The sequence below is a fragment of the Leucoraja erinacea genome, chromosome 1 (genome assembly GCF_028641065.1).
Source record: "Leucoraja erinacea ecotype New England chromosome 1, Leri_hhj_1, whole genome shotgun sequence".
NCBI classification, from domain to species: domain Eukaryota; kingdom Metazoa; phylum Chordata; class Chondrichthyes; order Rajiformes; family Rajidae; genus Leucoraja; species Leucoraja erinaceus.
In genome coordinates, this window is record NC_073377.1 from 23124687 (window position 1) to 23139349 (window position 14663).

At 43.2% G+C, this 14663-nt stretch overlaps 1 protein-coding gene across 3 annotated transcripts in view; it reads left to right on the plus strand.

The window, feature by feature from the left end:
• The window catches only part of LOC129714210 (WD repeat-containing protein 7), a 546583-nt gene that overhangs the window by 11990 nt on the left and 519930 nt on the right, over positions 1-14663 (plus strand). The gene's annotated exons all lie outside the window — the stretch shown is intronic.

Here is a 14663-nt window from a genome sequence, read left to right on the forward strand (position 1 = left end):
GGGAGCCAATAAAGGGAGGGAGAAAAATATTGGGATGAGGTTTAATACTTGCAGGGGGAATACTCACTGATGGACTAAAGGGACTCCTCCTGGGGCTAGTACAAGCCCGATGGGCTGAAGGGACTTTCACAGTGAAAGGCACTTTTTCTGGACTTTTCCTGGCCTGGCACGGGCCTTTTGGGCCAAATGCTGTTTCTGGGCTAATACGGGCATTTTGGGCAAAAGGGACTGTTTTCTCGGCTAATAGGGGCCCTGTGGGCCAAAATGGGTGGTTTCAGACAGGCCAAACAATTTCAAGCACAGGGCAGGCCAAACAACTAATTTAATTTTCATTTCATTTCCATTGCCATTGCACAGGGCAGGCCAAATGGGGGCGCTGCACTGGCACTACCACTAGGGGCGCTGCACTGGCAGCAGCCTCTACCTACAGCCTATCTGTTACTTCTATCTTTTTTTAATTTTTAGTTAGTCTAAAGTCTTGTGTTGGGGGAAACTAACTTTTCTATGTGGGGGAGGGGGGCAGGATAAGGGGGAAACCGTTTCCCAGTCTCTTCCTGGTGGGGACGTGACTATTTCTCCGAGTTGCGTCCTCGCCCCCCCCCACCTCGCGGCCTGCCAGCTGGATCGGAGCGGCCTTTCCTGCCGGGGTCCGGGAACCGGACCAGGGCTGCTACGGCGGCGGCGCAGCGCTGGAGTCACCGCGGAGCGGGCGATGCCTACCTGGGTCGCTGTTTGGAGCTCCGAAGCATTGAGCCGTTGCTCCAACATCATGGAGCTCTGGTGCGGAGAGCTTCCAACGTGGGCGGCGCTGACCGTCATCGTGGAGTCCTGGGGCGCCTTGCAGAGGGTCTCCAGCAGCAGTCTCCACCCGGCGCGGCCTGCGGACTTTGGAAGCCGCCGACTCTGGTGTCCACGCCGCTGAGGACGTCCCGCAGCCCTGACGTCAGACTTACAACACCCCGGCGAGCGGTCCTGAACATCGGGCAGCCCGTAGCCACAACTGCGGAGGACCCGGGGAGGCCCTGACCACGGGGAACAATGGAGGAAGAGACTGACTTTGGTGCCTTCCCACACAGTGGGAAACCTTGATTCTGCTGTGTGGGGATGTTTTATGTCAAACCCTATAGTGTGTTGTGTCCCTTTTTTTTTTATTGTATGGCTGTATGGGAACTTCATTTCACTGTGCCATCTGGCACATGTGATGAATAAATCTATCTTGTATCTTGTAAATGGTGTGATTCTGCTGTTGGAATAACAAAAGTCTCACACCGTGATTAAGGTCGAAATACTTTATTAACGTTACAGCATAGGTAACTTCATACTAGCATGTTACTCTAAAAGTGTGAGAACAAGGCAGGGAAGTTTTCTGTTAAACTAGTGGGCATAGCTACAAAGTATGACATAACATGAGTGACACTGATCCACACCAAACAACTCATCTCATTTTCTTTTCATTTCATTTCCATTGCCATTTCAGTTTCAAGCACAGGGCAGGCCAAACAACATCACATTTTCATTTCATTTCATTTACATTGCCATTTCAGTTTCAAGCACGGGGCAGGCCAAACATTGCCATGCCATTCCAGTTTCAAGCACAGGGCAGGCCAAACAACTCATCTCATTTTCATTTCATTTCATTTACATTGCCATTTCAGTTTCAAGCACAGGGCAGGCCAAACAACTCATTTTATTTTCATTAAGGGCTAACAAATCATTTATTGCAAGTGCATTGCAGACTCACAGTTCAGTAGACTCGCAGCAGAATCACAGTTGTGACCTCTCCCTCACGACCTTTCAGAGTGACTGACTCGCGTCCAGGCACCCGGGGTTTTATAGTCCTGACCCCCCCCAGGAAGGGGTGTTACCTTCATCATGGTGATTGACAGGCGAGAGAACCAATCAGCTGAACTCAAGATTTTTTAAACATTCATAACTTTTTATGTTTATTCGATCGGAAAAATCCTCGGGGCTGCCACAGCGGAGGAGGACCGTGAGTAAGATGGCCAAAAATCATAGCGATATAGGGTACCGTTTTTTCTAAAATCAATATGCAGTGCAGACAGGAAGTGGTCAAGATGAGACATTTAGTTATATAGATAGACTAGACCAAGTGCACACCCATTGGGTCTGTTCCCCCAACACGCGGTTGCAACACCTGCCTGCTCATATCCATCTAAACCTATAATGGTGGTCACTGCACTGAATAACTTGCCAATTGACTAATTGTTCACTTTTTGTCTCTGGTCATTTTCTTGATTTTCCCTCTAGTTCCTGTTCAAAAATCTTTTTTGCATAGGAAGAAAGAATGTACACAGTGTCTATATATAGGTGGAATGATGCATGGAACTTGTAATTATGATTACACTGAGACTCGGAATATAAGGTATTTGATGCGATTCAATGACTGAAAAATATTTTCGTATTCAAGCACTTTTGGAAATGTTTTGCAAAAATCTCGACAAATTATAGCAAAGCCAGGGTATTATGATTGAAACAATGGTAGAGATCGAAGATTAATTTGTATTTTGATTTCCCTTGTTCAGACTTTGTAAGGAGGCTTTTTTGGTTTAATCACATTAAATGATGGCCCTTCTGCTGCATGAACTAATTCTACTCTGCTCCTCTTTTGATTTAGTTTTCGTTTTGTCTTTTTGTTGCATCATGTTTATTAAATCAGTTGTGGTTTAGTCCCCATACCAAATATTTTTGTATTTTTGCGTGAAATTATTTTTGTCTGTTTTAGGGAATGTGCTCTCCTGTACTTCCCCAAGTTGATAACTAGCTCCTCGATCTTGCTAACATCAAGTGGGTGGTTGACACCATGTTACTAAGTTCTCTATCGCCTTCCTGTACTCTCTCATCATTGTTTGTGATCCAGCCCACTGCGGCGGTGCCATCTGCAAACTTGTATATAGATTTAGAGCTGAATTTGGCTGTACAGTTGTGAGTGAGTGTATGGAGACTATAGTGGAGAACTGAGAATGAGATATTGTGGAGGAACCTATCTTCACTGATTAAGGCCAGATAGACAAGATTGTGCCATGAACATTTCTACTTAATGAATGCCACTGACCCGATTAAAAATCTCGAATAAATTTTACATTCTTAAATACAGCAATTGACCCTGCCGGTCAATCTCCTCCGCACCTCTAAATAGCAGAATGTGTGGAGAATGTTACTTGTTCATGTGTCACAACAAAATGTGACATAAAATGTAATTTGATTATCATGTGAGATCAAATATAGTGCAGTTAAGGATCACTAACAATCTGACAATTTAATAAAATTAGAAGGGATTTAAATTCTTCAGTGACCTTGGTAAAAGGGGAATTTTCATTGGTGAGTTCCAACTGTACATTGTTTAAATATTTAGTGTTCTGGGGTAATTTTATAAATGAGAACTTGTCTTTTGGGCTTGTTTGGGAAAAGTGAGTTTGCTTCCTAGATTATGAAAGCAGGAATTAAACTCGCAAAGCTCTCATTCAGCTTGAAATAATGACAAAAATTACTTTTCAAAATACTGATCAAGCAGTGCACTTAATGGTGGTACAAATGTTATGACGTTTCATTGAACATGCCTCGCCACCCATAGCTCTATGTATTGATTTGCCTGGTGGAGAATGATGCAGATGAATCTATTCCTCAACTTCTCAATTAATCTGAGGCTTGAGTATTCTAGCCCTGTTAAATCAGAGTGGGTTATACTGTATCTCTGATTTAATCATGCACTCCTTTGTTTGCAAGAACATGAAGAAAATATTTGTAAAATCTCGGTATTTTGCTTCTGTTAAAGGGAAATGGCCAGTGCCAGACAGGTAGATCAGTATCTTTTTTATGACAATATAAAATGTTGTTATTTGATAATGAACTGTGGAGTTTGGCTCATCATCATCTAAACAATTCTAATTCTAAGTCGTGCAATGTTTGTGAAAAATAGTTTCATGATCTTCATTGAGTGTTGCTTTTGTTTGCTTTGCACTATTTCTTTCTCGGGATGGCTAGAAAACAAATGTCATTATGCCTTGTGAGGTTTTGTGAATATGTAAAGTGGCACATTATCTAATATAATGGGTGCAATGATTATTTTTGTGCACTTATCTCATTGTATTTTGAGAAAGGCATTTATGAAATAATCCTGCTGTAATTGTAAAACCATGTTTATTAAATGTTATAGAAGAATGTTTTGTGATGTTTCAATTAGATTGATTAATTTGGGAAACTAAAACAAGAAAATATTTTATTTGCTGATTTGTTTTGAGTATTCATGTAAAAAGAAAGTGATGTTACGGACAATCCCTGTTCTTAACTGGAAATGTTCAGAATTGTTGCAAATTATGCACAGTAAAATGAAACCGTGAAAATGGATTCTGATTCTATTTTACTGTTGTCAAAAAGTGGGTTTTATTTTAGACTGTTGCATTTTTGATTGGATAGATCATTAAGGCGATACTTAGAAGATATTCCCGGTGAATAGTTGCGTGAGGCTATATGGGTGAAATTGAGAAATATGAAGGGATTGATTACTTTGATGGGATTGTGCTCTCAGTCTTCGATAGTGAACATAATTTAGAGGAGGAAATATGTGGGGAGTTCACAGACACCTGCAAGAATAAGGGGGTTGTAATAGTGAGGGATTTAACTCTCTAAATATCGACTGGGACTGCTACATTGCTAAGTGCTCGTATGGGGTGGAATCAAAAGAAAATGTTGTCAATCAATATCAAGACTTGAGTGTTTAAATGTCAGGAAGTGTGTAGGAAAGAACTGCAGATGCTGGTTTAAATTGAAGGTAGGAACTGCAAAATGCTGGAGTCACTCAGCGGGACAGGCAGCATCTCAGGAGAGAAGGAATGGGTGACGTTTCGGCTCGAGACCCTTCTTCACACTGAGGCTTTTATTGTCATTTGTGCTGACAACGGAATAATGAAATTGCTGCAGCAATTGGTAAACCCAATTAAACACATAATATATAATAAAGCAAAAATCCAACACATTAATACGCATGATACAAGTGCTAAAGTCCTGAGTGCTACCAAAGACAGTCCATAGAAGATCACGGTTAAGGTTGTTATTGTGTAGCATTCAAGCAATTGATGGTGTTGGGAATAAGCTATTCTTCGACCTGGTGGTCATGGTTTTCAGATTCCTATACCACCTTCCTGATGGTAGGAATGAAATGAGAGCGTGGCGAGTGGTGTGCATTTTTGATGTCTGCTAACGTTTAGAGGCCGCACCAATAGTCCCTTCGATGATGGGGTGATCGGCACTTGTCATGGATTGGGCAGTATCTCCCACTATCTGTAATCTTCTACATTCCTGGCAGTTGAGTTGCTGAACAAGGCTATGATGCGACCAGTCACTATGCTTTCTACCATACACCTATTCGAGTTCAAGAACGTATTCATTGACACATCAAATATCCCCAATATTTTGAGGAAGTAGAGGCATTGATGCAAGTGGTGTACAACACATCATCCTCTGACATATCTGTCACGTCCTAGATGATTCAACCAACAGTCACATCTTCCAATCTCTACCTCTTTTCACCTTCCACAGAGACCACTCCCTCTGTAATTCCATGGTTCACATACTTCCTGAACCAAATCACCCTCTTCGCAGGTGGTTTCCCTTGCAATCACAGGAAATCCAACACCTGTACCTATATCTCCTTCCTCGCCTCCATCCATAGACGCCAGCAGTCCTTTCAGGTAAGACTGAGGTTTGCGTGTATCTCGTATAACTTTATCTATTGCATCCGCTGTTCCCGATGTAGCCTGCTGTGCATTGGCGAGACAAAGCGTAGAGTTGGCAACCATTCTGTTGAACACTTGCACTCGGTCCGCCAAGGTCAGCAGGATCTTCTGATTGCTTTCCATTTTTACTCCTCTTCCTATTCCCATACTGACGTCTCTGTCCTGGGCTTCCTCCAGTGCCAATGGGAGACCACCCACAAACTGGAGGACCACTTCATATTCCACTTGGGCAGCATTCATCCCACACTATGAATGTTGAATTCTCCAATATTAGATAACTATCTCTCCCCTTTTTCCCCCATATAACCCCCCCCCCTCCATCATTTGGACTTGCAATTATTTCTCCCCTTCCACCTGCATTCCTTCCTCTCGCTTCACTTTGCAAATCTGCAATCCTTTTGAATTCAAACTTTTGTCAAGCCTGTCCAACCATCTGCCTTTCAAGTAACCCTCCTTAACTGTGTTGGCCTAGTACCTGCCAGACTTTGAGCTGCCCCTCCTCTCTTCCATCCTTCTTGAGTCACCCCTCCAATCAGTCTAAAAATTAATCCCAACCCGAAATGTCACCTATCCATGTCCTCTTGAGATGTGCTTGACCTGCTGAGCTACTCCAAGCCTGCCTGACCTTCTCGTATAGCTCAGCCCCTCAAGTCCTGGTAACATAGAAACATAGAAAATAGGTGTAGGATGAGGCCATTCGGCCCTTCGAGCTAGCACCGCCATTAATTGCGATCATTAGAATTAGATCCTTTATTTGGGACAATCATAGCTGATCGTCCCAAATCAATAACTCGTGCCTACCTTCTCCCTTGTGAATCTTCCTTGTGAATCTTCTCTGGTCTCTGTTCAATTTAATGGCAACATAAAGGGTACACCACCCAGCAGGGTGACCAAATCTGAACACAATACTTCAAATGCAACATTAACAATAACTCAATACCCTGCCTAATAAAGGCCAATGTACAGTTCAGTTTAGCACCAACTGCTGGGTCACTTTTTTTACTCTGAAAAAGGGTCCCGATCCAAAATGTCACCTATCCATGTACTCCAAATATGCTGCCTGACCTGCTGAGTTACTCCTGCACTTTGTGTTTTTTTTTGTCATGTCACCTTCTGCTGCTTATCTACCTCTGACGCTACATTTATGGAACAATGTACTACTTGATTCCTTTAATGTACAGCACTCCCCAGGGCACCCCTGTTCTCTGTGAAGTTTTTGCCCTGGTTTGACTTCTCAAAATACACACTTACCTGAATTAAACTCCATTGCCACTCCCTGGCCCACGTGCCCAGCAAACCAAGATCCCGCTGTAATTCTGATTACTATTTTCACTGTCTATAATGCCACCTATTATAGTATCTCCGCAAACTTACTAATCATTCTCATCCACGTCATTGATGGCAAACGGCAATGGGGTCAGCACGAGCCGCCGGCCTCCAGTCTGAAAAACAGCCTCCACTACCACCCTCTGCTTCCTATCATGGAACCAATTCTGTATAGAGTTATGTGTCAGAAGGAACTGCAGATGCTGGTTTAAATGAAGATAGACACAAAAAGCTGGAGTAACTGGGACAGGCAGCATTTCTGGAGAGAAGGAATGGGTGATGTTTCGGGTCAGGACCCTTCTTCAGACTGGTTAGGGATAAGGGAAGTGAGAGGTGTAAGATGGTGATGTGGAGAGATATAGAACAATGAATTAAAGATATGCAATAAAGTAACAATGATAAAGGAAACCGGCTGTTTTTAGGATGAAAATGAGAAGCTAGTGTAACTTGGTCGGGGGAAGGATAGAAAGAGAGAGGGAATGCCAGGGCTACCTGAAGTGATGACCCCCTTTTTTTGTCTCCAGTCCTTTTTCTATGGGAAGGAATCCTTGCCACCCAGTGATGACCCCTTCTCCCGTCACCACCAGTCCCCCTCCTCTTGGACTCCGCAGTACGGCCTTCTACTCTCTAGACCTCTTTATTTCTAACTGCTGGCGTGACATCAACCATCTCATCTTTTCCACTCCCCTTACCTACTCCAAACTCACCCCTTCTGAACATTCAGCCCTCCGCTCACTCTGCAGTAACCCTGACATTATAATCAAACCCGCTGAGGTCAGGCGACAACCCTCAGACACCTCCTCCTACTTATCCTTGGACCATGATCCCACAGATGAGCACCAGGCCTTAATCTCAAACACCATTACTGATTTCATCACATCTGGCTGCCTGCCTTCCACAGCCTCCAACCTTGTAATTTCCCAGCCCCGCACAGCCCGTTTTTACCTTCTCCCCAAAAATCCACAAACACAACTGCCCTGACAAACCCAATGTTCCTGTCTGCTCCTGTCCCATGGAAATGATTTCCACGTACCTTAACTCCTTCCTATCCCCCCCCGGTCCAATCTCTCCCGACCTATGTCCAAGATACCTTACATGCCCTTCGTCCCTTTAATGACTTCCGCTTTCCAAGTCCACATTCCCTCATCTTTACTATGGACGTTCAGTCACTCAACACTCCATCCCTCACCAGGAAGCTTTAAAGCCCTCTGTTTCTTCCTCGACCGCAGAACCATCCAACTTCCTTTAACTAACACTCTACTCTGCCAAGCGGAGCAGGCCTCTGTCTTGTCAGGGAGAGTGAGGAGGTCACAGAGAGGAGTTATAGGGAGGTGGTCACTCCAAGACCACGGGAGGCAGACAAGTGGGTCACGCTTAGGAAGGGCAAGGGGCAGAGGCAGGGACGAGTGAGTACTCCAATGTTGGTACACCTTGCAAATACGTACTCCTGTTTGAGTTCGGATGGGGGTGACAGCCTGCCTGGGGGTAGCGACAGTGGACGGGCCTCCAGTACAGAGACCGGCCCTGTTGCTCCAAAAGCTAGGGACAAAAAGATGAGGGCAATAGTAATTGGGGACTCTATTGTTAGGGGGTCGGTTAGGCGATTCTGTGGACGCAGTCGGGAGACCAGGATGGTGGTCTGCCTCCCTGGTGCCAAGGTCTCGGACGTGTCTCAACGCGTCCAAGATATCCTGAAATCAGAGGGAGAGGAGCCTGAGGTCGTGGTACATATAGGTACCAATGACATAGGTAAAAAAAGGGAAGAGGTCCTGAAGGGAGGATTTAGGGAGTTAGGAGGAGAGTTAAGGAAAAGGACCAAAAAGGTAACAATCTCATGATTGCAGCCTGTGCCACGCGACAGTGAGAGTAGGAATGGAGCGAGGTGGATGATAAATGCGTGGCTGAAAGACTGGTGCAGAGGGCAGGGATTCAAGTTTCTGGATCATTGGGACCTCTTTTGGGGAAGGTGGGACCTATACAGAAAGGATGGGTTGCCCTTGAACCCGAGGGGGACCAATATCCTGGTGGGGAAATTTGCAAAGGCTACTGGGGAGACTTTAAACTAGAATGGTTGGGGCGAGGGACTCAAATAGAGAAAGCTAGTAGACAGAATGGGAGGCAGGAAGCAGAAAAGGGAAGCACTCGGACACAAGAGGAGAAAGAAGAAAAAGGAAATAAACAGAGAATAAGAGGCGGGGTGTTTCTTAAACGTGCATATTTTAATGCTAGGAGCATTGTAAGAAAGGTGGATGAGCTTAGAGTCTGGATAGACACCTGGAAGTGGAGGACATTTAAAGGGGAACTTTTAAGAGTACAGAACCTTTATGTTCCAGTTCGGTTGAAAGGAAACAGTAAAAATTGGAAATAGCCCTGGTTTTCAAGGGACATTTGACACCTTGTTCGGAAAAAGAGGGAGATCTACAATAATTATAGGCAGCATGAAGTAAATAAGGTGCTTGAGGAGTATAAGGAATGTAAAAAGAATCTTAAGAAATAAATTAGAAAAGCTAAACGAAGATATGAGGTTGCTTTGGCAAGTAAGGTGAAAGTAAATCCAAAGGGTTTCTAGAGCTATATTAATAGCAAAAGGATAACGAGGGATAAAATTGAGTCCATTGGAAATGGGGGAGATATTGAACAATTTCTTTTCTTCGGTATTCACCAAGGAGAAGGATATTGAATTATGTGAGGTAAGGGAAACTAGTAGAGTAGCTATGGATACTATGAGTTTCAAAGTAAAAGAAGTACTGACACTTTTGAAAAATATAAAAGTGGATAAGTCTCCAAGTCCTGACAGGATAATCCTTAGGACATTGAGGGAAGTTAGTGTAGAAATAGCCGGGGCTATGCCTGAAATATTTCAAATGTCATTAGAAATGGGAATAATCCCCGAGGATTGGCGTACTGCGCATGTTGTTCCATTGTTTAAAAAGGGTTCTAAGAGTAAACCTAGCAATTATAGACCTGTTAGTTTGACTTCAGTGGGGGGCAAATTAATGGAAAAGATACTTAGAGATAATATATATAAGCATCTGGATAAACAGGGTCTGATTAGGAACAGTCAACATGGATTTGTGCCTGGAAGATCATGTTTGACTAATCTTCTTGAATTTTTTGAAGAGGTTACCAGGGAAATTGACGAGGGTAAAGCAGTGGATGTTGTCTATCTGGACTTTAGTAAGGCCTTTGACAAGGTTCCTCATGGAAGGTTGGTTAAGAAGGTTCAACTGTTGGGTATAAATGCAGGAGTAGCAAGATGGATTCAACAGTGGCTGAATGGGAGACGCCAGAGGGTAATGGTGGATGGCTGTTTGTCGGGTTGGAGACAGGTGACTAGTGGGGTGCCTCAGGGATCTGTGTTGGGTCGTTTGTTGTTTGTCATGTACATCAATGATCTGGATGAAGGTGTGGTAAATTGGATTAGTAAGTATGCAGATGATACCAAGATAGGGGGTGTTGTGGATAATGAAGAGGATTTCCAAAGTCCACAGAGTGATTTAGGCCATTTGGAAGAATGGGCTGAAAGATGGTAGATGGAGTTTAATGCTGATAAATGTGAGGTGCTACACCTTGGCAGGACAAATCAAAATAGGACGTACATGGTAAATGGTAGGGAATTGAAGAATGCAGTTGAACAGAGGGATCTGGGAATAACCGTGCATAGTTCCTTGAAGGTGGAATCTCATATAGACAGGGTGGTAAAGCTTAGATGATGATTGTATCAAGCCATTTGGGATGGCTCCACCTACTTCCTTTGACCTCTTCCCCCACCTTCACATCAGTCTGAAGAAGGGTTTCGGCCTGAAATATTGCCTATTTCCTTCTCCCCATAGATGCTGCCTCACATGAAGATGTATTTCCTTCATTAAGCTTTCGGTAACCAATCATGTCACTGAAAACAATGCATTGGTTAAACTTAGACGATGATTGTATCAAGCCATTTGGGATATTTTCCCTTAAATGTACAGTTTAGGATGTAAATATTCACGTGAATGAGTTTTGAAATACGTTTAATATATTTCGTAAATTGCCTCAATTATATTTTTAAAAAATCATCACAATGAATATAGATTATTTTAGCTCTTAACTCATCTTAGCTGTTAACATCCATCCTGCTGTTCAGCCATGAGGACACACTATGTTCCATGCCCAGGGCTAAATCATTAATTGGAAGTGTGTAGGATTGATATGGGCAATGGAAATTCACAGCAACATATTGAGCAGTGATGTGAAGAGATGCAAATAGACCAGTTGTTGCAATGTATGCATGTTGAAGGTGCCATGTTAAAGCAGGTTAGAGAATAATAATTGTCAGTTTCAGTTCTAAAAAGCCAGAACAGTTGCTATATTCTTCATGAAGGCTTATTGCAACCTGCGTAAAACTTCATAATTAATTTATACAACAATTCTAGGTGTAGAAACAAAGGATTGCATATGCTAGTTAATGCACAAAAGACAAAATAAAGCAATCCAGAGACTATAATTCATTTGCAGTAGGGTTATTTGAGACATTGTAACCTATTCAGCTCTTGACGCAACATGTTAACCTCATGTGCTTTCCATCACAGAAGTGGCCTCCTTCAACATTATTGCTCGGTTTTGAATCATCCTTCTTGATTTTTTGATACAATCACCCATGCTTTTAACTCATAATTTAGAACAGAGACGAGGAAACACTTTTTCTCACAGAGAGTCTGTGGAATTCTCTGCCTCAGAGGGCGGTGGAGGCGGGTTCTCTGGATGCTTTCACGAGAGAGCTAGATAGGGCTCTTAAAAATAGTGGAGTCAGGGGATATGGGGAGAAGGCAGGAAGTGGGTACCGATTGGGGATGATCAGCCATGATCACATTGAATGGCGGTACTGGCTCGAAGGGCCGAATGGCCTACTCCTGCACCTATTGTCTATTGTAACTATTTCCACACTGCTATTCTGGATAATAGCTCCCCTTCCATTAACAATCTGCAAATTTTAGTTTGGTTAAAACATATGAGCCGTATCTCATACTAAATCTTATACTAAATCGCACCCATCCTTGTGAATTAACATTGGTTCTCAATGTTAAGCATATTTTATTTTTAAAAGAAAAATTGGTTAAGTTCTCTCATGGCTTTGCCGGTTTGTCCCTGTACTTTTACTGCAACAATTCGATTTCTGGCATAATGTACCCCTATTCTTCGTTCAAAGGTTGTGGTCATATCTGTAGCCATCAAGGCTTTACACTTGTATCCTTTGCACAGCCTCTGTTGCCCTTCTCGTGCTTTCCTTAAAACTCTCTTCCGTGAACAATCATTTTGTAACCCAGTTCTATGAACAATCGTTTGGTCACCCACGTCATCTCTTCCTCAAGCTTACTATTTTTGTTTGATTGCATTTATGTAAAATAACATGTTGAAGTAACTACATATGAACTTGGGAAGGATGAAGGAACCTCATTGAAACTTACCAAATAGAAAAAGGCTTGGATAGAGTGGATGTGGAGAGGATGTTTCCATTAGTGTGAGAGTCTAGGAGCAAAGGCCATAGCCTCAGAATTAAAGGAGATTCCTTTAGGATGATGAGGGGGAAATACTTTTGTCAGTGGGTGGTGAATCTGTGGAATTCTTGGCCGCAGAAGGCTGTGGAGATCGTCAAATAATATTTGTAAGGTAGAGATAGATAGATTCTTGATTAGAAGATAGACACAAAATGCTGGAGTAACTCAGTGGGACAGGCTAACAGGTGGGGCTGGGTGCGCGAGGAGGAGATGGAGCCGTCGCCGTCGCCCGTCTTTAGCTCCGACCCTCCGTCACGTCACGCTTAGCATCTTTCCCACAACCGTCGCCGACACAAAACGTCACGTTCCTTTTCTCCAGAGATTCTGTCGGACCCGCGGAGTTACTTCAGTTTTTGTGTGTCTATCTTTGGTATAAACCAAGTTGCCAAGCCGGGCAAAAAGACTCGCCGTTTAGGTTGCCCGGCGGCAGTTTGAGTGCTCATTGGCACCCGGGCAACCGTGAATTTCGAGCCCTGCATATATTTTCCCCTTGAATTCAACTTCCCAAATCCAATACTTCACACTTACTCAGCTTAAACTCCATCTTCCATTTCTGTAGCTGATCTGTATCCTACTGTATACTTTGACAGTCATCCTCACAGTGCATGACCACAGCACTTTTAGTATCATCTACAAATGTAGTAACTGATTCACGAACATTCACGTCCAATATTTATATCACAAACAAGAGGTTCCTGTGGAGCTCCACTGGTTTCAGACCTTCAGTGTGAATTTTGTCCTTCCACCACAACTATCTTCTATCAGTAAACCAGTTTTGAATCGATACGATCAAGTCACTGTTAATCCAGTGCATCTTAATCTTCCGGAATAGCCTACCATGGGAGACTTTATCAAATGCTTAACTGTTTAATTGTGGTTTCAATAAGAACCTGAGGAGCAACCTTTTTACACAAAGGATTGTGGGAATATGGAATGAACTGCCAGAGGAGGTAGTTGTGGCAGATACTATCACAATGTTTACAAATATCTGGACAGGTACATAGGATAGGTTTAGAAGGATGGTGATGAGTCAGAGTATAGAAGTGAGATCGACCGATTGACCAAATGGTGCCAGCACAACAACCTGGCTCTCAACACCAGCAAAACCAAGGAACTGATTGTGGACTTTAGAAGAGGTAGGATAGGGACCCACAACCCCGGTTATATCAATGGGACGATGGTGGAAAGGGTCAAAATCTTCAAATTCCTGGGCGTGCATATTTCCGAAGATCTTTCCTGGTCCCAGCACACTGATGTAATTATAAAGAAGGCACATCAGCACCTCTACTTCCTGAGAAGATTACGGAGAGTCGGTATGTCACGGAGGACTCTCTCGAACTTCAGGTGCACAGTAGAGAGCATACTGACTGGTTGCATCGTGGCTTAGTTTGGTAACTTGAACGTCCAGGAGCGGAAAAGACTACAGAAAGTTGTGACCACTGCCCAACCCATCACCGACTCTGACCTCCCCACCATCGAAGGGATCTATCGCAGTCGCTGCCTCAAATAGGCTGCCAACATCATCAAAGACCCACACCATCCTGGTCACACACTCATCTCACCGTTGTCATCAGGAAGAAGGTACGAAGCCTGAAATCTGTTATATTCCAGGTTCAGGAACAGCTTCTTCCCGTCAGCCATCTGGCTATTAAACACAACAACAAATAAGCTTTGTACAATAACAGTCTATCATTGTTATTGCACTTTATCTGTTTATTTATTGTGTATATATGGTCAATGGGATATAGACATACTGAACTTTTATCTTCCGTTTTGTATTATGTTTACATATTCTGTTGTGCTGGAGCAAGTAGCAATTTCATTGTCGTATCTGGGACACATGACAATAAAACTCTCTTGACTCTTGACCAAATGCAGGCAGGTGGGACTGTTGTTGATAGGGCATGTTGGTCGGCATGGGCAGGTTGGGCTGAAGGGCCAGTTTTCACGCTGTATATACTGAACTTGTTACTTTTTAATCTGGATATATATTTTGAAGCTTTGAGATTTGTACTATAATTACAACTATTTCATTTTAATGTCACTTTTG